The following is a 25,054-nucleotide window of genomic DNA, read 5'->3' on the forward strand; positions in this document are numbered from 1 at the left end:
TTGAAATACTGCTCTAATAATGTTATAAAGTTGATGGAATGATTGCAGTAGCATGGAATGTCTAATGAGTACGAAGTCTGAAACTGCAATGCCAACTGTCAGTAATATCTGATTCAACCCTGAGTGACTTGCAATACACTTTTCCTTGAAAACCACACTTGTTTGGGTAACCAACAAGATATCTGTGTCATGGATGTGGGCATTCTGTGATACTCTGTACAGTCAACAGGCAGGGCTAGGAGTCTAAACATGGGAATGCACTCATTGCAGGCAGTCCTAACCCTGGAAGATGGTGACATGTCTGCACCCACAGAACCCTGGCCCATAGCCATGGGGAGTAACACATCCTTCTCTGATCACTCATCCTATGCAACATCCTGATCCCAAAATGTGGCCATCCAAGCAAAATAAGGTGGGCCATACATACTGAGACAAACACACACCTCCAGGATGGTCAAACAGTTTGATACACACAAAACCCTCCAAGTGCAGTCAGCCATTCAGAAGACCCCTATGGAAAGTACTGGTAGCAACAGGTAAACATATCTGACCCAGGACACCCACCCCCCACATATCTTATCACCTACAAATCTATCCAGAGTCTGTCTGCCTGTCACCCTGATCCTGTCTGACTTATATTACCCAACTGTGGACTGGAAATCAGACCAGGCCAGAACATAAATGCACAGAGATTCCACCATTATAATATATCACCAAGGTGCTGGACTGTTTCCACAGCACCAGCAGTCAATTGCTTGTAGGCACACCTCTCAACAGGCTGGATTGTGCAAGAATGAGTAGCATTTGGCCATAATCCTGGTGTGTGCATCATCCATCCTGTATTCCTCTGGTAAATCACTGTGATGATTTGAGGAGGTATGTCTCGATGTACTGAAACAATACATGACAGTGTCAAATGGCATATATGTCAGATGTCTGCTAAAACAAGCCCTGTAACCCTAGCAACCCATACATTACTGAGAGAAAGTCACAATCACTGTATGGCCCATTGTCTCCCTATTTTGATAGGCTATCTCCAGATATCCTTTACCAACAGGTTGAGAGGTATGACTGTAGCACAAAACACACCAGACTGAGTACAACAATCCCTGGAATGCAGTCCCACATGTACTACAGAAGGTCACACTGGGCATGCTCATACACTTTGAGAAATGTCAGTAGGATCTAGGAATGAACAGACCTTCCCCACCCAGTGAACTTCTCATTGCCCTACTTTAGCAGTCCTGAAGATGTCTGTCACCATAGAAGTCACTTTTGTCAGGCTGTAGACCTATACATTCTGTAGCATGTGTGATAACTGTGTAACACTATAGTACAAATAACTAGTTATGTAGGAATTCTAATCTCAGTCCTGGCAAATGTGAAAGTGTGTGTGTGTATGTGTGTTTACAAGGTAAAGCGTATGGGTCCATTCAAACCTAGTACACTTCCCCTTCCTCTACTTTAGCAGTCCTCCAGATATCAGTCACCTTAGAAGTGCCTTTTGTCAGGCCTCAGCCCCATAAGCTCTGTGGCACATGTGATAACTGCAAAACACTATAGTACAAATAACTACTTAGGTAGGAGTTCTGATCTCACTCCTGGCAAATGTCAAAGTGTGTGTGTGTGTGTGTGTGTGTGTGTGTGTGTGTGTGTGTGTGTGTGTGTGTGTGTGTGTGTGTGTGTGTGTGTGTGTGTGTGTGTGTGTGTGTGTGTGTGTGTGTGTGTGTGTGTGTGTGTGTGTGTGTGTGTGTGTGTGTGTGTGTGTGTGTGTGTGTGTGTGTGTGTGTGTGTGTGTGTGCGTGTGTGTTTACAAGTGAAAGCTTTTGGGTCCATTCAAATCCAGTACACTTCCCCTACTTTAGCAGTCCTGCAGATATCAGTCACCTTAGAAGTGCCTGTCATCAAACCTCAGCCCCATAAGCTCTGTGGTGCATGAGATAACTGTGTAACACTATAGTACAAATAACTAGTTAAGTAGGAGTACTAATCTCAGTCCTGGCAAATGTAAAAGTGTGTGTGTGTGTGTGTGTGTGTGTGTGTGTGTGTGTGTGTGTGTGTGTGTGTGTGTGTGTGTGTGTGTGTGTGTGTGTGTATTTACAAGTAAAAGCTTTTGGGTCCATTCAAACCCAGTACACTTCCCCTTTCCCTACTTTAGCAGTCCTGCAGATATCAGTCACCTTAGAAGTGTCTGCCATTAGGCCTCAGTCCCATAAGCTCTGTGGTGCATGTGATAACTGAGTAACACTATAGTGCATATGACTAGTTAGGTAGGAGTTCTACTCAGTCTCTGCAAATTTAAAAGTGTGTGTGTGTGTGTGTGTGTGTGTGTGTGTGTGTGTGTGTGTGTGTGTGTGTGTGTGTGTGTGTGTGTGTGTGTGTGTTTACAAGCAAAAGCTTTTGGGTCCATTCAAACCCAGTACACATCACCCATTGCCATACTTTACAAGGGGTGTTGATGTTCCTCACCTTAGAAGTACCTTTGGACAGGCTCTCCCTAAAAGCTCTGCGGCACATGCGATAAATGCGTAACACTCTAGTAGCAATAAATAGATAGGTAGGGGTTCTAATCTCAGTCCTGGTGTGTGTGTGTGTGTGTGTGTGTGTGTGTGTGTGTGTGTGTGTGTGTGTGTGTGTGTGTGTGTGTGTACCATCCCATTGGGGGTGGGTTTTGCTACTTTTGTACATGTCCCTTGCTACTTTTGTACATGTCCTAGTGTCCACATTTAAGGCCCTCAGTTGTCATCCACTATAGAGGGACCTGTAGACACTCTGCAGCCCTATAAGCATTGTGCCATGTGCAATAACTATGTGACAGTATGGAATAGATAACAAGATAGGCTGCCCATCTAATTCTTGGATATCACTCCCCACTCAGAAATCATACACAAACACAGTCAGGTAGGCAGCCACACCTACATCAGTAAATGGCCTGCAAACCGGCTCACAGATAGAACCCACAGTGTGAAAGCAGAGGACTCCATGTCAGACTGCTGAACAGTCATGAGTGGAGTCCCACAGGTTGTGGACCTTGGTTTCCTCATGTTTGGGATCCACACCTCTGAGGACCAGCCCAATACAAAGGTGCCCTGGCTGACAATGTTTGCAGATAACTACAAGGTGGATGCTATTATTACCCCCATGTGAGGTTGACATCATTCAGAAAGGCATCTCTGAAACCTATGATTGTTGTCAGAACCCAGGACATAAGCTCAATACCAGATGATGTGCCGCCATCTTGTTTGAGTACGACATGGTTCCCATAAAGTAATACATTGATGGTAGTCAATTGAACACTGCTGTTGGTATAATGGAACTGGGAACACAGGTTGACAGTGAGCTGTATGGTGACCACCACAGTGCTACTGTCTTCTGAACATTCTTCCATGTGTCACTTCTCCTGACTAAGAGTGTTGAATCCAGGAAGTAAAAGGACAGTGTTTCCCTGTACACACCCCTCAGTAGGCCAGTCAATGTGTACTATGGCCCATTTTCCATGTACCCCACTGGACACCAGCAACAACAGGAGAGGCTGCAACTGTCCCTCACAAAGAGGATCTTAGGTACTACACACTTGCCTCATATGGACAGACTCCAACTGCAATGAATCTCTGTCTCACATTGGCTACTTAGGTGTGATCTCTGCCTGACATACACAGCCATGTCTGACCCAACCCTGTCAGGAATGCTACATCTGAGGACACCAATCTGTCCACACAACATGCCCCAGATACCCCAACCCCATCCTCACAATCAACAGGACATGCTGGAGAGACAGGTTCACAATCCAGATACAGGCCATGACATGGAATAGACGCCACATGCATTTCCTGCCGAGCACATCACTAGCAAGAGAAATCAGCAGTGGATGGGGAATAGAATACCCACCCTGGGGATCACTCCATTGACTACACTCAGTAGACACACTGGGGAGTATCGTCAGGTGGCATGATGCCAGTGTATCCCCATGGGCTAGCCTTGTAAAGCCTCCATGGCCATTTGTCATGTACACACCTATGACTCTTTGAACCCATGGATCTCAGTACTGTCAAGTGTGTGTGTGCATTAGTGTGTCTGAAAGTGTTTGTGAGTGGGTAAACATGTGGGTGAAAGTAGTTGGTGGTCTGTCTCACCCAGTCCTACTACCATTGCCATACCTTACAAGTGCTGTAGATGTTATTTACTATATGGGTACCTTGGGACACTCTGTGGTGTGTGCAGTAACTGCATAAAACTATAATGCCAATAATCACATAGCTAGGGGTTCTAATATGAGTCCTGCCAAATGTGTGTGTGTGTGTGTGTGTGTGTGTGTGTGTGTGTGTGTGTGTGTGTGTGTGTGTGTGTGTGTGTGTGGGTGTGTGTGTATGTGTGTGTGTATTATTGTGTGTGTATATGTGTAGGTTACAGCATTTTGTGGCCTTTTGTCATCCAGTACATCCCCATTGTCATAATTTGCAAGGCCTGGTGATGTCCTCCGCCTTAGAAGTACCTTTGGACATGTAGAACTCCATAACCTCTGTGGTGCATGCGATAAATGCATAACAATGTAGTAACAATAAATAGATAGGCAGGGGTTCTAGTCCCAGTCCTGGCAAATGTGTGTGAGTGAAGAGTATCTTGTGTGCATTTGTCTGCGAATGACATCCACTGGATGGTATGGATTCATATTTTATGCCATGGTACACACAGTACACATTCCTAAGTCTACTATGTGAGGTCCACTGTTCGCATTAACTGTAGTGGTATCTGTAGACACCTTTCAACCCCATAAGCCCTGTGCAACAGTATGGAATAGTATGGTATGAATAACAAGATAGGATAGTCTGCTAATGTCAGTACTGGCAAGTGTGTGTGTGTGTGTGGGTGTGTGTGGGTGTGTGTGTGTGTGTGTGTGTGTGTGTGTGTGTGTGTGTGTGTGTGTGTGTGTGTGTGTGTGTGTGTGTGCATGTGTATGTGTGTGCATGCGCATTGGTGTGTATAGCAGTGGTTGTGAGTGTGTAGACTTGTATGCGACACTATTATGAGTACTCACACACCCAATACAGCCCCCATTGCCATACCTTACAAGGCCACATGATGTTATTCACCTTACAAAAAATTGCTGAAACCTGTGTTCTGAGATACTGCCTTACAGACTATCTGCAAATATACAGAGCTGAGTATATATTTTTTATTATAGAGTTTGTTAATTGTTGCTTAGATCTCTGTTGAAACTGTTGTCTCCCTGTTCTGAGAGACTTATCTGCAAATATACAGAGATGAGTATATTTTTTTGGTTTTAAAGTTTGTACTGTTAGTTGTTGCTTAGATCTCTGTTGAACCCCCCCCCCCCATTTTCTGCCATGTCTTCAGTTGGTATAACTGGTTTTTACAGCTTGTGTGTTATCTGACTCAAGGATCACTTAATTTGACCTGTTATTAACAGCCTGCATTTAAATTGCTGGAATCTGTGTTCTGAGAGACTGCCTTACAGACTATCTGCAGATATACAGAGCTGAGTATATATTTTTTGGTTATAGAGTTTGTTAATTGTTGCTTAGATCTCTGCTGAAACTGTTGTCTCACTGTTCTGAGAGACTGATCTGCAAATATACAGAGTATATTTTTTTAATTTTAAAGTTTGTACTGTTAGTTTTTGCTTAGAGTTCTGTTGAAACTGTTTTGTCCCACCCCCTCTCCCTATTTTTGGTTTGTAGTTTAAATTTGGTGGCTTTTGCAGTTGCCCGCCCCACTGTAGATTTGATCTGGGACACTCCCTCAGTCCCATCTCTTTATCACATTCTACCTAATAAACTCTTTCTACACTTTCTTTTAGTCCTTTTTAATTTAATTGCATTTTTTAAACTGTGTTTGGTCTAATATTGCTACATACTCAAGTGTGCTAGCTTGCACTGCATGTGAATTGTTTTTACTAGTGTTTTTGTTACTTTTCTGTAAAAAAAAAAAAAAACTGTAAGCCTGTTTCCTACATTTCCTGTAACTAGTGTTCCAGATACAGATTTGCTGTATCCAGGACTGTATGTAAGCTTCTGAGCCCCCCAAGCCATTCTGTGTTGGAGGGAAGCCTTCTAGCTTATCAGTGGGAGTGGTAAGCACTAGGTAACCTGTCTAACACATAAGGAGTGGTTCTGGCCCAGAAATTGTAGTAATTGGCCTTTTGGGCAATCTTCCATCGCTCTCAACTTTCTGATTCGAAAGCCTGCATTTGCACTTGTTTCTGTCCTGTAACTCTTCTAGTGCAGATACAGATTCTTAGTTTTAGCACTTAAATTTGCTTATTCATGCTCAGCACTTGCTCAGAACTTGTAAGCACTAAATAAGTTATTAATTACTATAGCACTCAATCTTCCTCATTACCTAGAGGAAAACAGTTTTTGTACTTACTTTTCTCACTGGCTTAGAGAAAAACAGCTCTTGTACTCACGTTCCTCACTTATCTAGAGGAAAATAGTTTTTTATTCAGGCATGTCCAAGGGTCAGCTCCCAGTGTTCTCTCCAGTCTATTTGATGAATCTGGGCATCTTGAGGCAATGTAGAAATTGCCTTATGTACACAGACAACCCTCTCCTCCTACCACCCATCACTACAACCTGTGAGAGATGCACTTATCTAGCCAAACTGGAGGTAAAGCTCTCTCCAACCAAGACTGAACTTGACAGTCATGAGGAGAAGGTAAACATTTGCACCACACCACACTCATCACATAGTCTCACTAAATCTACACCACCAAAATCCACACATAGTACACAAAAACATTTGTGGAGGCTCTCAATAATAATCTGCCTAAGCAACAGAGACCTCCAAAGCAGAAAATCAAGCAACCTCTATCTCCCAACACAACCCAAATGACACATAGCCCACAGACTCAGTGTGCCACTCTACCACAGCCAATAAGGCAAAACAACGTACCCAACACACTAGTCATAGGTGACTCTATAGTCAGGCACACTGATGTCCCACTCACCAGGCTAAACAAGGAGAAGGTTACTGTCAGCTGCCTGTCAGGTGCCAGGATCTGCCACATAACCCACACACTCAGGTCACTCCACAACAAGTACAGTTATGACTCTGTCATTGTCCATGTTGGTGTGAATGACCTGAGACGTACCTCCCTGGACTACATGAAAAGAGACATGGAAGAGCTCTCCGATCTTGTAGCCCAGGCAGGTATGACCCTAGCCCTGAGTAGCATTCTGCCATCACCCAGAATGATACCGCAGTACAAGGACAAAATGATTGACTTCAACAATTGGCTAAGCTTCTGGTGTCATTCTAAGGGGATCCAGTATCTGTCTGCTTGGGATGACATGGTCGACACACCATGATGCTTTGCCACAGATGGCCTGCACCTGTCGACCCTGGGATTCCAAATACTGGCTAAGGCTCTTGCTGCCCCTATAGTGCCTTTTTTAGGCAGGGTTCAAATAACAAATTCACCACCATAACAGGAACAAGCAAGCAAAAACTGAGGGTAATGCTACTCAGTGCTAGAAGTCTAAATCTCAAAATGCACTTACTCGAGGCACTCCTTAAAATGGAGAACATCGATATCTGTGCAGTGACTGAGACCTGGTTCAAAGGCTCCAGAGAGCACCCCTGCACTACCAGGCTATCACTCATACCACACGTTTTGGCCATGTAACCTGAACCGAAACACCAAAGGCAGAGGTGTGCCCATATTCATTAATGATATCAACACCTCCAGGCTAGTTGCTCAGCATAATGCATCTGAGGTTATCCAAGTGCAACTAACTCTGGGCAAAACTGCAATCCAAATTGTAGCTTGCTACAGATCCCCCACCATGCCCCAGGATTCCCACTCCTCTTTTCTTGATGTACTGGAAAATATTAGGGTTCAACCAAACACCCTAATAATGGGCGACTTCAACCACCACACCATTAACTAGGAAAACTACTTGTGTACCAACTCCTTAGCTCAACGCTTTCTGGAATTCATAAACTCCAATGCCCTAGATCAACTTATCCACACACCCACCAGGAGCAACAATATCCTAGACCTAGTCATTACCAACACGAGTGACCGGTGTTCCACACCTGAAGTCAACTCCTCGTTGGTCCGATCCAACTATAGGCTAATCACCCTTGATATCCACATCCTGCCCCACCCCCCATTAAGGAAACCACAGTAAAAAATTTCTCCAAAGCCAACTTCACGCTTCTTAAGACAGAAGTGATGAACTTCATGACACCCATGCAGATGGACAATACAGTTACAATTGCTGAATCCTACACAAATGCACTCTATAAGCACTTACACGAGTGCATGGATTGTGCTATCCCAAAAAGAACCAAGATGCTATCCTCCAAAAAAAGGAAGCCAATCTGGTGATTCCCTGCCATAAACAAACTGTACAACAGAAGGAAGAAACTGTTGCAAAAGAGAGTAAAATCCCATAAGTGGAGGAGCTCGCTGTCAGCCTCAGTAAGAAGCTGAGATCCCTTATAAGATCCTCCAAAGCTAGCTACGAAAACATAATTGCCACTAATTCCAAGGACAACCACAAAGCATTCTATAGCTATGTCAAGAATCTCGATGGCAACACCTAGATCTGCTCGGAGTTACAGTACAAAGGCAAAAAAATTACAGAACCAACTGATATTGCCAACATCCTGGCAGATAGGTTCAGTGCTAACCTACCCCCCCACCCCCTAAAGGGCCCATATCTATACAGGAAGAATGTAGAGTCCCTGTAATCACAACTACGCAGGTAAAAGCTGCACTTTCTAAAGCCAAAAACACAGCATTCATGGGACCGGACAACATCCCAGGCTGCATTTTAAATGAACTTCAGAACGAACTGGCTCCACTCTTAAGCACCATGTTTAATAATAGCCTCGCATCAGGCTTTGTGCCCACTGAATGGTGCACAGCAACAGTTATCCCACTTCACAAAGGGGGAGCCACCACTGATCCTGGGAACTATCGACCTATTAGCCTGATGAGCCTGGTCTGCAAGGTCATGGAACATATCATCATGGAACTCATAAACAAAGATATTGATAACTTTCAAACTCTGGATCCCACCCAGTTCGGGTTTGTGAAAGGCAGATCATGCCTCCTGAACCTGATTGACATCTTTGAGGCAGTCACCAAAGCCATAGATGAGGCTAAGGTGGTTCACACAACCTATCTTGACCCCGCCAAGGCTTTTGACACCATCCCCCATTCTGGAATTATAACTAAACTCTCTAAACTAGGTATAAATCCCTACATCACAAGATGGGTTGCCAACTGGCACACTGACAGAAACCACACTGTAAAAGTTGCAGATTCCAAATCTGACCTCAAAGCAGTGACAAGTGGAGCACCATAGGGTTCCGTCCTGAGACCTCTCCTGTTTGGTATCTACTTCTCTGAAGTACAGGCTAACACAGAAGGCCTCTTGCTAACTATGTTCGCAGATCTCTGCAAACTAGGAGCCATAGTCAAGTCCCCAAATGATGTGGACATCCTACAGAAGGGCCTCAGTGAGACAGATGCCTGGTGTCAGAGCCATGGCCTCAAGCTTAATGTCAAAAAGTGCAGTGTCATCCCCTTTGGTAAAAACTCTGTACCCATGAACTACCACATAGGCAGCAATCTAATTAACACTGAATGCGTGATAAGAAACCTTGGGACCCAGGTGGACAGTAGCCTCTCCTTTGATAGTCACATTGCCACAATAGTCAGGAAGACATCTGCAGCAGCTGGAAAGGCCACAGAAGTACCTCACAAAGAGGATTACTAGCTTCAAACAAATGCCCTACACTGAACACCTCAAAAAACTCCAGCTTTACTCCGTAGCATATTGCCTACTCTGAGGTGATCTCTGCCTAACATATAAAGCTATGTCAAACCCAGAGCTGTTGGATATGCTACTCCTAAAGAAATCCCAATCCCTCCGAGCTACATGCTCTAGGGACCTAAACCTTGCTAGCACAACAAACAGGACATGCTGGAGGGATAGATTCCTGTCCCAGAGACTTCCCATACTCTGGAACAGGCTACACATCAATGTCAAGAAAAGTTCTTCATTAGCACTCTTCAAGAAAAATCTTGATGAGTGGATGGGAAATAGGAAATACACCCTGGGGAACACTTCTGTGTCTCTGCTCAACAGTGGCACAGGAAAATAACTTTCTTGGGTGGCATAAGCCAGGGAACCTTGTTGGTTAGGATTACATAGGCCCTTGGGCCGATAGCCTAGTACCTACCTATGAACCTATGAACAGATACCTTGTAACACTCATCACACTAGTAGTCCTATGCTACCTGCAATAACCGCATAATAGTGTGGTACCACAACTTGATGGGTAGGGGTTCCAAACACAACACTGGCAACTGTGTGTGTGTGTGTGTGTGTGTGTGTGTGTGTGTGTGTGTGTGTGTGTGTGTGTGTGTGTGTGTGTGTGTGTGTGTGAACAGTATTCACTGTGTGTTTGGTCAACACAATATCCTCTGGGGTTGAGGACATTAGCAATCTGAGGTGTGTTCCACCCACCACACTAACCATTGTCCACTATACTAGAGCTGATGTCAACCACCATAGACTGAGATACAACCCCTCAGCCTTATAATCTGTGAGGCACATGCAAGAACTGTTACACAGACCTGGGAAATGTGTGCAGATACAGCTGTACCCCAACAATGAAGTGGTCAATGTGTTACTACACTGCCATATTGCTTGTTGGTGATGTCTGCAGGGCTACATCCTGCTGACACACAGACACCTGAAACACAAACAGAATAGAGCATGTTTGAATACATTTGCTTAGTGTTACTACCACCAATAATGCATCATGGCTAAAAAGGTACATACACACTCTGGTGTTTACCCATTACACATACCAGATGACAACACCTTACACAGCTACACTGTACTAAAGTCAATATCTCTGGCCATGGACACAGGAACTGGGCCTGCCAAGGGTATCACTGGCACCACCAGGGCTGAGTCTAGATGCAGTACTACTCCCCGCTGGTGACTGCTGCCTCCTGGATCTGCATCCCTGTTAGGACCAGCCAGGATCACGTACCCATGGCCTGCTGTGTCATGGCATGGACAGCACACCCCCTTCAGTAGTTCTGGTGGTACTGGCAACATGGGAATGTGATTGTGAATGGCCACGTAGACCCTCAGCTGATCATGGTGCTGCCCTACAGCCATGTGGCTGCTGGCCAGTGTCTGCCAAATGCTTAGGCACAGATATTCCATAGTCAAGGAGTGCCAATGTCTCCCTCCACCATCTATCCATGACCCCAGTATGCTCACAGATGGCTGCAGTGAGTTCATATTGCCACAGACACCAGGGGCGTGGTCATTCATGACCCTGCATATATGTCTGGTATTACATTCATTACGTGCCTGTGCCCTCATGACAGACTGAAACATGGGTCTGGTTACTGCTGCCATGGCACTTGCAACAGGGGCATGATGGGCTACAATCCTCCTCCAAGCACCCCTGCCCATCTGCCTGTGTGGGACCTCACCAGCACTCTGGCTATGGCTAGTGCCTGCACCATTACTTGCCATAGTCACCACAGTAGCCTGTTCCATGCCGCCACCTACCAACTGTCCATTATCTGTGGCCACTGGTGAAGGGGTATATGTGGGCATTGTGATTATGTGCAGGAATTGTTTGAACAATAGTGGCATGCCAACCGATTGCACAGTATCAGCCCCTGACAACCCCACCTGTGCCTCAATATGACTATCATCATGGTCAGAGTCTGCAGAGACACTTACATCAGTATGAGAGCAGAAGGGACTGTAGCCACCATGTTTACCTGTGAGGGAAAAACAACATATGTAAATCACTACTGGCACTATAAGGTTTGCTGGTACACACGCACACACACACACATACACACACACACACACACACACACACACACACACACACACACACACACACACACACACACACACACACACACACACACACACACACACAGGTGAGGTGCCTCAAAGGCATTACACAGACCTCACATTAGCCGACTGGGGACATTCACAACACACAGTCATATAGTAACATACACACTCTGGGTGGACCCTCAGCATCATGCAGTGCAGCCCTTTAATTACTGTTACTACTAATATACACCTCTGGGATACGTGAGTGGTGTTAGTAGGTGATGGCCCTTCACCTACTACACACTGCACCCATGTAAATTATTGCTGTTCACCTGAGTAGCACAGTGGCAACCCCTACAGAACATAGCCCCAACTGTACAGGGTTTTGCTGAATGTCTACATGTGTGGCTCATATGTTTGATCTGATCCTCATAAATCCTGTGTTTGCCTGATACATTACTGCATTGTCCTCTGGATTGGTGCCACTAAGTAATGTCCTAATTGGAGGTGCAGACTGCATAACCTGCAGTACATGTATTTTAAAACAAAGCTGGTTACTCAAACAACTTCCTAAGCTTACAGTGGATATAGTAAGTGTACACACACTTGTTAACATGCCAGGTTTTCTTGATATATCACATGAGACCTCAGAAATCAGGTCATAACATTGCTATTATTTCATATGACATATGACCTGTGCAATCCAAATGAAGAACATACACATCAGTTACAGGTAACATCTGGTAACTGAAATAGGTACAATAGGCTGGTTGCATGAGTGTGCACACCCTTAAAGTAATACTCTGTTAAAGCAACTTCTGATTTAATCACAGCATGCAGTCCTCTAGGGAAGGTGTCTATCAGCATGGCACATCTTGACTTGCCAGTGTTTGCACACTCTCCCTTGCAAAACACCTCAAACTATGTCAGATTGCAAGGGCATCCTCTGTGCACCGTCCTCTTTAGGCCACCCTGAATATATGCTATTAGACATAGGTGTGGGCTCTGACTAGGCCAGTGCAGAGCATTGCATGTGTTCTGGTGAAGCCATCCTTTTGTTGATACGGATGTATGGTTTGGGCCATTGTTGTGTGGAAAGGTGGAATTCCTCACCATTCACAGCTATGTGGCAGACACCAGAACATTTTGGAGCCACAAGGGACCAGTATTTGGAACTGTTCATAATCCTGTCTAACTTGGCTACAGCTTCAGTTCCAGCTTGTGAACAGCAACACCAAAGCAGGACACTGCCATTCCCATGCTTCACCATGGGGATGGTGTTGTTGTGGTGATGTGCAGTGGAGATATTGTGCCAAACACATCTGTCAGAATTGTGACCACTGAGTACAACCATGGTCTCATATTACCATAACACATTTTCCCACTTGCTTTTTGGAGACCTGATCTATTGTTGTCAGACTTTCACCAGGCCAGGATATTGTTTGGTGTGAGGAACGTCTGCCATTTTTCAACCCTATCCTATACGCAGGATGTATGGAGACCATAGAAGGTTGTTGTGACATGTAGTACACACCCAATACTTGGAGATTTCTGCTACTCCTTCACTGTTGCTGCAGGGCTCCTGGCAGCCTCCATGGCCAGTTTTGGTCTTGTATTCTCATAGACTTTGGTTGGATGTCCACTCTTTTGCAATGTCACTGTAGCCCCATATTTTCAACACCTTTTGATAACTGTCTGTACTGTGTTCCATGGTATGTGCAATGCTGTGGAAATGTTTGGGTACCATTCTCCAGGCTGATACATCTCAAACATGTGATCCCTTAGCAGCTTCATCAGCTCTATGTGAACCATGGCTGTTGTTATAACAGGCAACTGGGTATATGTTAAGATAATCCTGGTAGGACAGCTGACCATTAGTTGCTGTTAATCAAAGAGTCTCTGTAATTGATGTCTGTTGTGTACCCAGTAAGATGTACTGCTGTAGTTATATCGAAAACTGCCTCAACACAGTACTAGCATCATCCTGTGCACACATATGCATCTAGGTTGTTGTACTATTGTTATGTGTCAGTATTGTTCCCCTAACAGATTTGTTTGCTTTACAATTGAATTGTACATGTTATAAGTCACATGAAAGGTTGGCAGTATTTTAAATTTGTCTATTGTGCTTTCATTTTTGTATATCACACATACCTGGCATTCTAACAGGTGTGTACACCATTTATATGCACTGTATACCACTAATTTCTATAATATGACCATAGTTTTGGGCCTTTGTCCCCAATTTTATCAATCTCTGTCCAGGTATCCTGCAATGACAGGTTATAAGGTATGCTACAGATATGTGACATCTCTTGCAAATAGGCCCATGTGATGACCACCATGATGCAATGCAGTAAACACCATGACCACAAGTGAACATGCAGATATTGCCAAATATCTGAGTGTAACAGTTGTGTGCATGGTCACATGCATTAACTTTATCATGCCTAAGGTACTCGTGAATCACAACATGGAAACCCCATACTTACTGGGTTCAGGCTGCTGTCTCATGTGCAGACCAGAGGGACCTGTGTAGTTGTGAGGGAGAGGTATTGTCAGCAGATTCACATTAGTCATTGGTACAAGATAAACTCTACTTTTCTGCACAGGTACAGTATACATTATGATATTACACAATTTGCTGTGCTTCATCATAGATGTGCACTTGTGTGCATTATTACACCCCACCCTCTAATCCATTTTGCACTGACATATGCATCTGGAGACTCTGTAGAAGACAGTTTAAATGCTACCTCATTACATTGATGTGCACTTTGGCCTAACCTGGATGCTCCTCGCCTGTTGCCTGGGTGCCACCCACCTACACAACTGCTGTTTCCCATATTTGAGTTTGTGTGGGGGCTATCCCAAGGTTGGCAAGGAGCTCCTCTTTTGCCATCAGTGGGCCCTGCATGGCTGGCCCCCCAGCGGTAGCAGTACAGTCCCTTGCTACAGCAGCAGCCTTTAGCAGGGCACGATGTATCAGGTCAGTTGCTCTATGCCTGACCTGATCATATGTGCATCCATAATGGCCCAACACGTTCACTCTGTGGATGATCTCATCCAACAGGGCAGTCTGCTCCTAAAGATTTTGCCAGCTATAGCCAGAAAGGATGGCATAGTTTAAGATTACAGCTTCTGTGATGGCTGCTGTAAGGCATTTGCCGCTGCATGACACCTGGAAGACATATACAGGAAAACACATCACAGGACCTCAGACATTGCCCTGAGTTTTTTTATAGAGCCAGCACATGCATATGGACTATCATTAGCCACCACTTACAAATGGGTTCATATTATAATCCCGAAATCCTGAAATATCAAACTTCAGAATCTTGAGATCATAAAGCCAAAAATCCCAAAAACCTAGAAGCACAAATTTCAAAATCGCAACTCCTACACTAACCATACACAACACACATACACATACACATGCCTTCCCCCGCACACAAACACACAAACCTACACTACATACAATCAAGGGGGCAAGCCCCCCTGCACCCCCATATAGGGGGCTGCACCCACCACACCCCTCCTACTTAAACATACTAACTCCAAAGTCGCACTACACAGACAAACACACGAAAACACCACCATACAAGCTATATCCCCCTCGCACACACACATCACAGTAACAAAACTCATAGACACACACTAAAGCCCCTAAAACATAAATACTTACCTGAACTTCCAACTATCCATTCACACAGCACAACACCAGAAGTGCTACTCCTCCGTACTTCGGGATTTTGAAATTCACGCTTCCGAGGTTTTGGAGTTTTGAGCTTTCGGTTTTTATAATCTTGGGATTCTGAAATTCGATATTTCAGAATTTTGGGATTATAAAGTATTCCCTTAAAAACACATTATACCCCATGTACTTGGCAGCACTGTATGAACATGCATTGTACTCCTGGTCCTGACATGTCATGTTCCCCCCAATGAGGGCCAGTACATTGCATAAACCACCATTCAGCTTCCACATTTGTGTAGAGGGATGACAGTGGCCATGTTCCTTGCAGATGGGATGTCAATGGTGCTCAGGCTTTGCTTGCATACATTGTGTAATGGAGCTGGAAGCATATTCCTGGGTTAATGTAGGATGCAGACAGGAATGTTATCAGGCCCCAAGGGGTCTTGCTTTTGTCAACTTTGATTAGGCAGTTTTCACCTGATCCATGATGATGAGGGGAGGGGTGCATGTGCTGTGCATATCTACCTATACTGATGGTGATCCAGGGTGGTGATCTTTGCCCTAAATGTGTCTGCAGCAGATTGGTTGCAGCTATGGTGTGTGTGTATGTGCTGTGATTGACCACCATTACAGGGTGGGTTGAGCTGGTGCCTCTGAGACTGCAGAAATTTTATTTATTTATTTTATTTTATTTTACATTTGTTGACCGGGATAGTCCGACTGGATACATGTCCATTTTCAGCGGAGGCCCGGGGAGAAAAGCTCCAAAGGGTATGATACAATATAGTTACAAAAAAAGTGAAATAGTAATACAAATAAAAATAACAGAAAGGAGAAATAGGAAAATACAAAATTACATACAATTTAGTTACTATAACCTTACAGTTTAACTACAGTTCTTAGTGCAATTATTACAGTAGTGGAATAGAAAAATTGAGACAAATATTAAAATATGGTTACAGTGGTGAGCAGATAGTAGGCAACTGGATTAAGGGTCCCCTCTCAAGTTGTCCTAAAGGAATTGGATTAGTTATGGAGTAAGTGAGGCCTATGTTTTACGGAGGGCATCTAATCTGGATATATGCATGGGCAGAGCCATTTCCCCTTAAAATATTGTTTTAGAGTCTTTTTAAATTGATCAAGGGAGGAAATTAGCCTAAGGTTGTTGGGGAGGGAATTCCATAGCTTTCCAGTGGTGTTAGCAAAGAGAGCTTCACCACCCATGTTGTTGGATTTGGTGGTGTGGACAAGGTGTCTATTGGAGGAGCGAAGGCAGCTTAGATTGGAGTAAGGAATAATTATTGTACTCAGTGCAGGGTTTTTTTCAGGTTGTTTTAGGATTTTAAATGCTTCTGTGAGTTTGGTTCAACTTGAGAAGATTGGGTAGTTCTAACCAGTCAAGTTTTTTAGATTAAGGCAGTGATGTGTTCTAAAGGGCAATCCAGTTACAAATCTGGCTATGTGATTATAGGAAGTAGAGAGTTTGTTCAATTCACATTTGTTAAGGTAAGAAAGAACAGGAGAGGCATATAGGAGAGTAGAAAGAAGGTGAGTATGGGCTATGGCTAATTTGGCAAAAGTGGTAAGAAAGTTCTTTATTCTGTATAAGGATCCTATTTTCTTATTTACAGTCTTAATGGTTTGATTGATATGCATGTCAAATCTAAGTCTGTTGTCAATGACAACTCCTAGTAGTTTTGTATAGGGGTCAGGTGAGATGATGGTTCCATTATTGGATTGAATGGTGAGATGTGTGGGAGGAGGGGCAGGAGTGGGGAAAAGGAGAAGCAATTTGGTTTTGTTTGGGTTTAGGATGAGTTTACGCTCTGCTAGCCATTTTTCGACTGTAGTAAAGCAGAGTTGGGTGGCTACTTGTAAATTGGATAGAGAGACATCAGAACATATTAGGGTTGAGTCATCTGCATATTGGATACAGGTGGCTTTGGGGATGACTGAGTGTAGTTCATTTATGAAGACTGAAAAAAGAAGGGGTCCTAGAATAGAGCCTTGGGGAACACCTATGGTATTAGGTAACAGGTGTAAGAGCTTATTGTGCCACTGGACTGCTTGCTGTCTTCCAGAGAGGTATGCATGGAACCATTTGATGGCTGAGCAATCTAGGTAAAGGGATTCCAATGTATGGAGAAGTAACTGGTGATTTACCATGTCAAAGGCCTTTGACAGGTCCAGAAAGAGGGCAGAGGATATTTTTTTATTGTTCCGGTTTTGGTTAATTGTATCAGTAAAGGAGAGGAGAGCTGTGGTCGTACTATGGTGAGGTCTGAAACCATGCTGGGAGTTGGTCAATAGATTGTTCTAGGTAAGATAATGAATAAGTTGTTTATGGACACATCTTTCCATAATTTTGGCTAGCGGTGACAGTATGGCTATTGGTCTGTAATTAGATAATTCTGTAGAGGCACCACCTTTATGGAGCGGAATGACATAAGATATTTTCCATATAGAGGGGATTGTGGCCTCGGTTATTGCTCTATTGATTAGAATAGATATAGGGTAGGCTATAACATCTGCAGCTATTTGCAGGTATTCAGCCAGAAGTAGGTCTGCAGAGAGGCTAGTTGCTTTTAGTTTCTTCAGTAAGGCTCTGATAAAGGATGTAGGGATGGGCTGAAAGGTAAAATAGGGAAGTGATTTTACTGCGGTGTTTTTAAGAGAAGAGGAGGAGGGGGTAGTTGGTTGGCTAAAGACTGAATAGTCTCAGTGAAGAAAGAATTGAAATTATTTGCTATTTCTTCTGGGTTTTTGCCAATGAGTGTCCCAGGGGTAGGGGTTGTAGATTTGCCAGAATGGAGAAGGTTATTTAAACCTACCCAGAATTTCTGGGGGTTATTTTGGTGTTTCTGTTGCAGGTGACAAAAGTAGATTTTTTTGTCCAGGGTGATGGCTTTTTTCGTCTCATTTCTCAGCTGTTGGAATTTGATGCGGTCTAAGGGTACCTTAGTAGTTCGCCATTTATCCCATGCCTTGTTTCTAAGTTTGATTTTGGTTTTAGACTCTCTTGTTAACCAGGGTGCTATCCGTACCTTAACTCTGACCTGTCGTTTAGGGGCATGAGAGTCAAGAATCTTAAGGAATGTGTCAGAAAAGAGAGACACACCCTCGTCAAGGGGGAGGGAATTTAGCCTAGACCAGTTGCAGGATTTGAGTTCAGTTATGAATTTTGTTGAGTCAAAGTTTTTTTTATTTCTACAAGCCTGTGTATGGGCAGGGTTGTGCTAGTAATTTTATCTTTTATTATGAATGTAACTAGATGATCACTAAGTTCGTTTGGGAGAGTCCCAGTTGTATATTTATGGGTGTGACTATTTGTTAGTATCCAATCATGAAGGCTCTCTTTTTGGTTTGCATTTCCTAACCTAGTAGTAGAGGCTATGTTTTGCGAGAAACCATGCAGGTTTATAAGAATGGGATTTCTGGGAAGAAATATGTGAAGATGGCTTTGTGATTTCCCTTAGTGGATGTGTCCAATTTGTACTCATAGTTAGCCTTACAGTAATCCACCTGTGACCTATTATACTCGTTCAGACAAAGGTTGACATGCCGCCCAGTTGATGCCTGCCCCTACTTTGCCCTGTACAACCAATATAGCATCACAGTATGTGCTTTGTGCATTGCTCCTCTCCAGCAAAGGGGGTTTCTTTACTTTGGTGGAGGCAGGTTTTACAAGTACGGTTTTGCTGAGGCCATACAGCTATGTCGATGGTCATATATCTGTTTCTAGTAGGCATGGACACAGGGTCAAAACACAGTTGGCCACCTTTACAATTTCAATGTGATACTCATGCTTAATATGCTACCCATGTCTGTGTTGGGGCAATGACAACACCAGTAGCTGTAGAGGTGCAACTCTGTTGGATGCACAGAAACTAAGGTTACACATGTGTACAACATGTACAGCTTATTCACCTGACATTTTGCATCCCATGTCAGCTGTTATGAGGTGGGTGGCCACAGTGGTGCAGTGGTTAGCGTTATTGCCTCACAACAAGAGGTTCTCAGGTTCGATCCTCGGCTGGGGTTCCTTCTGTGTGAAGTCTGCATATGCTCCCTGTGGTCGCGTGGGTTTTCTCCGGGTGCTCTGGTTTCCTCCCACATCCCAAAGACATGCTGTAGGTGGATTGGACACTCTAAATTGGACCCAGGTGTGAGTGAGTGTGTGTGTGTGTGCCTTCTGTGGAAGGTTGGGTGCCGGGCTGGCAGCTCAACACTGTAAAACTCTACTGCCAATCATGAGCGGACAAGTGATCCACTGTAGTGACCCCTAACTGGGAAAAGCCGAAAGAAGAAGTCAGCTGTTATGAGGCAGTCAGGTACACCTACCCATAAATACATATACACAGATAATACCTGCTATATATTTCTGTTCTATGCCAGTATGGCACACTGTAATGATAGTCTTGCTGCTCAGTTAGTCATGTCAACCTATTAGGGCAGGACATCTGCAATTAGTGACACTTTCTTCATATTTGCTGTAACACACATATGTCATTTGATAGTGCAGTAGCCTTTGCATTCACAGACATACCCTGGAGGATGTCTGATGCTCATATCGCAGGCAGAGAGGTGAAAGCTAGGTGTGGTAGTGTAGGTAGGAACTGTTAATGTTGTGAGTATGACTGGTATGGGAACAGAGCTAGCTGATATGCTGGACAGAGGAAAGGTGGATATATCGTGTGTGCCAAAGATCAGATGGAAGAAGTGTACAGCTGTGTGTATCGGAATCGGGTACAAATAGTTTTATTATGGTGTGTATGGGAGGTGAACTGGTTTAGAGGTTAACCTGAAGGAACATTATGCCAAGAGTGTTTGTGGAGGTGATAAGAGTGTCGGGTAGAGTGATGTTTAGGAGGCAGGGAATTGATAGTGTAATGATGACCGTTGTTAGTGCATATGCTCCTTTAATTGCATGTGTGATGGATGAGACAGACGTACTTTGGTGTGGTTGGGTGAAGTGGTGTACCCAAGGGTGAGTGAGTGGTGATTGGAGCAGGTTTCAATGGGCATGTTGGTGAAGGGGGCAGAGGGGATGCAGAAGTGATGTGTAGGTATGGTGTTAAGCAAAGGAATTCAGAAGGTGAAATGATGGAGGAGTTTGCAACAGAGGATGGACATGGGTGTAGTGAATACATAGTATTACAAGACCAAGGGGCATAGGATGACATACAAGAGTGGAGGAAGATACACACAGGTGGATTATCTCCTATGCAGATGGGACTGTTTGAAGGAGATTGGTAACTGTAAAGTGGTGACGGGGGAAAGTGTACTTATGCAGCATGGAAGGTTAGTCTGTGGGATGACGGTGATCACAAAGAGGGGGAGGAGTGTGAGGGCGGCACTAAAGATCAAATGGTGGATACTGAGAAAGGGTGATTGTGAGGATGAGTTCAGGGAAGAGTTAAGACAGGCAGTGGGTGGCAGTAAAGACTTAGCAAATATCTGGGTAACTACATCCAAGCTAGTAAGCAAGATGAGAGGAACGGGGCTTGGTGTGACATGTGCACAAAGGAAAGAGGACAAGGAGACCTGGTGGTGGCATGAAGAAGTACAGAGGACTATACTGAGAAAGAGGTTGGCTAAGGAGAAGTGGAATTGTCAGACAGATGCAGAAAGTAGACAGGTGTATAGGGAGATGGGGTGCATGGCAAAGAGAGTGGTGGCAAAGGCTGAGGATGGGGCAGCTGAAGGGTTGTATATCAGGTTAGACACCAAGGATGGAAAATAGGACCTGTACCAATTGGCGTGACAGAGGCATGTAGCTAGGAAGGATGTGCAGCAGATAAGGTTGAGAAAGGATAATGGGACTGCACTCACTAGCGAGGAAAGTGTGTTGAACAGGTGGAAACAGTACTTTGATAGGCTGTTGAATGAAAAAAATTAGAGAGTGAGATGGTTGGATGATGTGGGTATGGTGAATCAGGATGTGCAACAGATTATCAGGGGGATGTAAGGATAGCTATGAAGAGGTTTCAGAATGGAAAGGCTATTGGTCCAGATGACACACCTGTGGATGCATGGATGTGTTTAGGACAAATAGCAGTGGTCTTTTTAACCAGATTGTTTACTGTAATTAATCTAGGAAAGTGAGATGATGCATGAGGAGTGGATGAAATGTGTTTGAGTACTGATTATGAGAATAAGGGTGTTGTGCAGAGCTGCAGTAACTACAGAAGGATTACCTTGATCAGTCACAGCATGAGGTAATGGTAAAGGGTGGTGGAAGCTAGGCTAGGAACGGAGGTGAGGATTACTGATCAGCAGCATGGTTTCATGCCAGGATAGAGCAGAATAGATGTGATGTTTGCTCTGAGAATCTTGATTGGGACATACAGAGAAGGTCGGTCATAGCTGTGTTGTGTCTTTCTGGACTCCAGGATGCCTAGAGAGAAGTTGTAGTATTGTATGAGATGGTCAGGAGTGGCAGAGGAATCTGCAAGAATGCTACAGGATATGTACAAGGCTAGTGTGACAGCCATGAGTTTTGCATTGGGAGAGACAGGTGTGTTTAAGGTGGAGGTGGGATTACATCAGGGATCATCTATGAGCCCTTTCTTATTTGCAGTGGTGATGGACAGGTTGACAGACATGATCAGACAGGAGACGCCCTAGACTGTGCTGTTTGCAGATGACATTGTAGTCTGTAGTGAGAGTAGGGAACAGGTTTAGGAGACCCTGGAGAGGTGGAGGTATGGTCTAGATGGGGAGGAATGATGGTCAGCAGGACTAAGATGGAATATGTGTCTGTGAATTGGAGTGAGGATGGAGGAATGGAGAGGATGCAGGAAATACAGTTTGCTAAGGTAGATAGGTGTAAATACTTGGGAACAGCAATTCAGAGTAATGACGAGTGTGGGGGATAGGTGACGACATGAGTACTGGCAGGATGTGGGTGGTGGGAAAGTGTGTCGTGTGATTTGTGACAGACAAATGCCATTAAGAGTGATAGGGAAGGTCTACAAGAGGGTAGTGAGACCAGATATGTTATATGGGTTGGAGACACTGGCATTGAAAAAAGAGGCACAAGTCAGAGCTGGACGTAGCAGAGTTACTGATGGTATGATTTGCACTGGGCATGGCCTAGCAGTGTCACAGTTGGTATTGTGCAACACACACTCCAGTATTGGTCATATGTGAGCCATCCTTTCCTGTCTCAGTGTGTGTGTGTGTGTGTGTGTGTGTGTGTGTGTGTGTGTGTGTGTGTGTGTGTGTGTGTGTGTGTGTGTCTCACTCTCGCTCTCTCTCTTTCTGAGACAGATGTAGGATATACATCTGTTTTCTATAGGCAGCATCTTGCCTTTAGTAGGTTATACTCATGAGCAGTTGATGGCCTGTGCACCACTTGGAGTCCCCCACTTGCTAATTGCATGTGGAAAAGCTGCGGTATCATTCCCATACCCAAAAGCATGGAAACACACTCCTATAACTGAGTACTTCATGTGGGAGTTGCCCCTTTTCCTTGCCTGGGAGGGGTAATTCATGGAGGTGTGTGTGACACACAGCATCACAGAGTGTAGTTTGGAATACCTCTTATGACAAACACTGTGGAGACAGCCCAACAAACTGGTGAATGTTCCAGACATAGGGACAGAATGTAAGTATTGCTGTTATACAGTTGAACTTATGCTAGTTTGACAGGGCTGTGTGGATATGGCTGCTCTGAATGAATTTAAGTCTGATAGTGTTATATGGTTGACATAACTTCCAAATGTAGGGCTATCCGCAGATTGGCCAGAGTTTGTACTCTTATATTTGGTGTGTTACTCACACATTTTTTGGCTTTGGAAATTCAGTAGTATACTCTGAGGATTGCAATCAGTAAATGGTAACATCCATGGGTGTTTCTGACTTCATATCCCTCAGAATGGATATGTCACAACAACCCTGTTACACCAGCAACTTTTTCAGTTTATGACAGCTCTGTGTTTGGGCCTGTGCCCCCAAATATGTTAGGCTTTGTCCAGATGGGTGGCAAAAGCCAGGGAACCTTTTTGGTTAGGCTTATATAAGCCCCAGGGCTGATAGTCTAGTACCTACCTATCTATGAACCTATGTCATGCTGTAAGAAGTGTATACATATAGTTTATCATTATATAGTGAATTCATTCCAGATATCATCCCAGTGATGTATCAGACTGCCAGACATGTTACATGTAAAAGGCCTTATATATGAGGATGAAGTCTGGACATTCTGTGGGACTCTATACAGGTGAGAGGACTGTGTATTTCTGGCAATTGTTGACAGACTGTCAGGATTGTGTAACATTGTATTGTGAATGTGTTATTTGGCCTGTGTAGGAGGGGTAGATGTAAGTGTTGAGGGTCCTTTTCTATCTGACTTTGCATGCTGCTCCAGCTTCTGGTGCTCTATCAGCTGTATATGTTTGTAGGGGCAGACTGAGACATGTCCCATACCACAGTCAGGTGTCAGACTACACTGTGAATTGGGCCAGTATATATAGGGGTAGTGTGTGAGTGACAAACATGCTTATGATTTTGTTCATACAGTCCATATACTCTACTGTTCCTGTGGCTTACCAGTATATCACTTTGAATGCGGTGAGATTGGTTCTGGGTATGCACTTTCACACTGGTGTCTGCTGGTCAGTGCTGTTACATCCCTTTAGTGCCTGACATATTTGCAATTACATGTGTATTCCCCCATAGCAAAATTGGGATTGTGTTGTGTCAGTCTGCCTGTAGTTTAGACAATACTTGGTGACATGCCTGGCAGCTCAGTGTAGTTTCCCTACTATGATGTTATATCCCGATATTTATCAGATGTACTGTTGCCTGGCCCCATATGTGTTGTGCATGTCTGACACATGAGTGGAATGATGTGAAGATGTATGTCAGTGAGTAGTAGGGAGTAATTTGGTTTTGGACTTGGGCTATTCCAGTCAATATATGGTACAACAGACATGAGGGTGTTACTGCATCAACTGTGTCACCTTATCTACTCCAGTATTTGGGATATGTTCCCTGTTTCATGGCTTTACCCCCCCCCCCCGTCAGGCTTGGTAAAGATTTGTTGGACTAATGGGTTCTGAGCATACCTCTCGACTTGCCAGATTGTTTCAGACTGTCCAGGATTATTGCTCATATGTATGTTTTGTTCCAGAGAATCATCATTTTTATTTCTGTGGTAAACCACTGTGATGATATGAGGATTTCTGTCTGTAAATGGTGACATACATTTCAGTTTCAGTACTCACATCCTTCTGGACATGTATGCTGAAATGAACCCTGTTACTGTAGAAACATTCTACATTTATAACTGCAGTATGTGCATTATGTCCCTATTCTTGGAAAATTCACCCCCCCCATTTTGACATCCTTTGTCCAGAATTATTGCACTAAGAGGTGTAGAGGTATGGTGCTGGGTATGACTCCATTACATGTTATGGGCATATATAGATGTGTATATATATATATATATATATATATATATATATATATATATATATATATATATATATATATA

This window comes from Protopterus annectens, chromosome 5.part0 (assembly GCF_019279795.1).
Source record: "Protopterus annectens isolate FY-2018-M chromosome 5.part0, PAN1.0, whole genome shotgun sequence".
In the NCBI taxonomy this organism is placed as follows: domain Eukaryota; kingdom Metazoa; phylum Chordata; order Ceratodontiformes; family Protopteridae; genus Protopterus; species Protopterus annectens.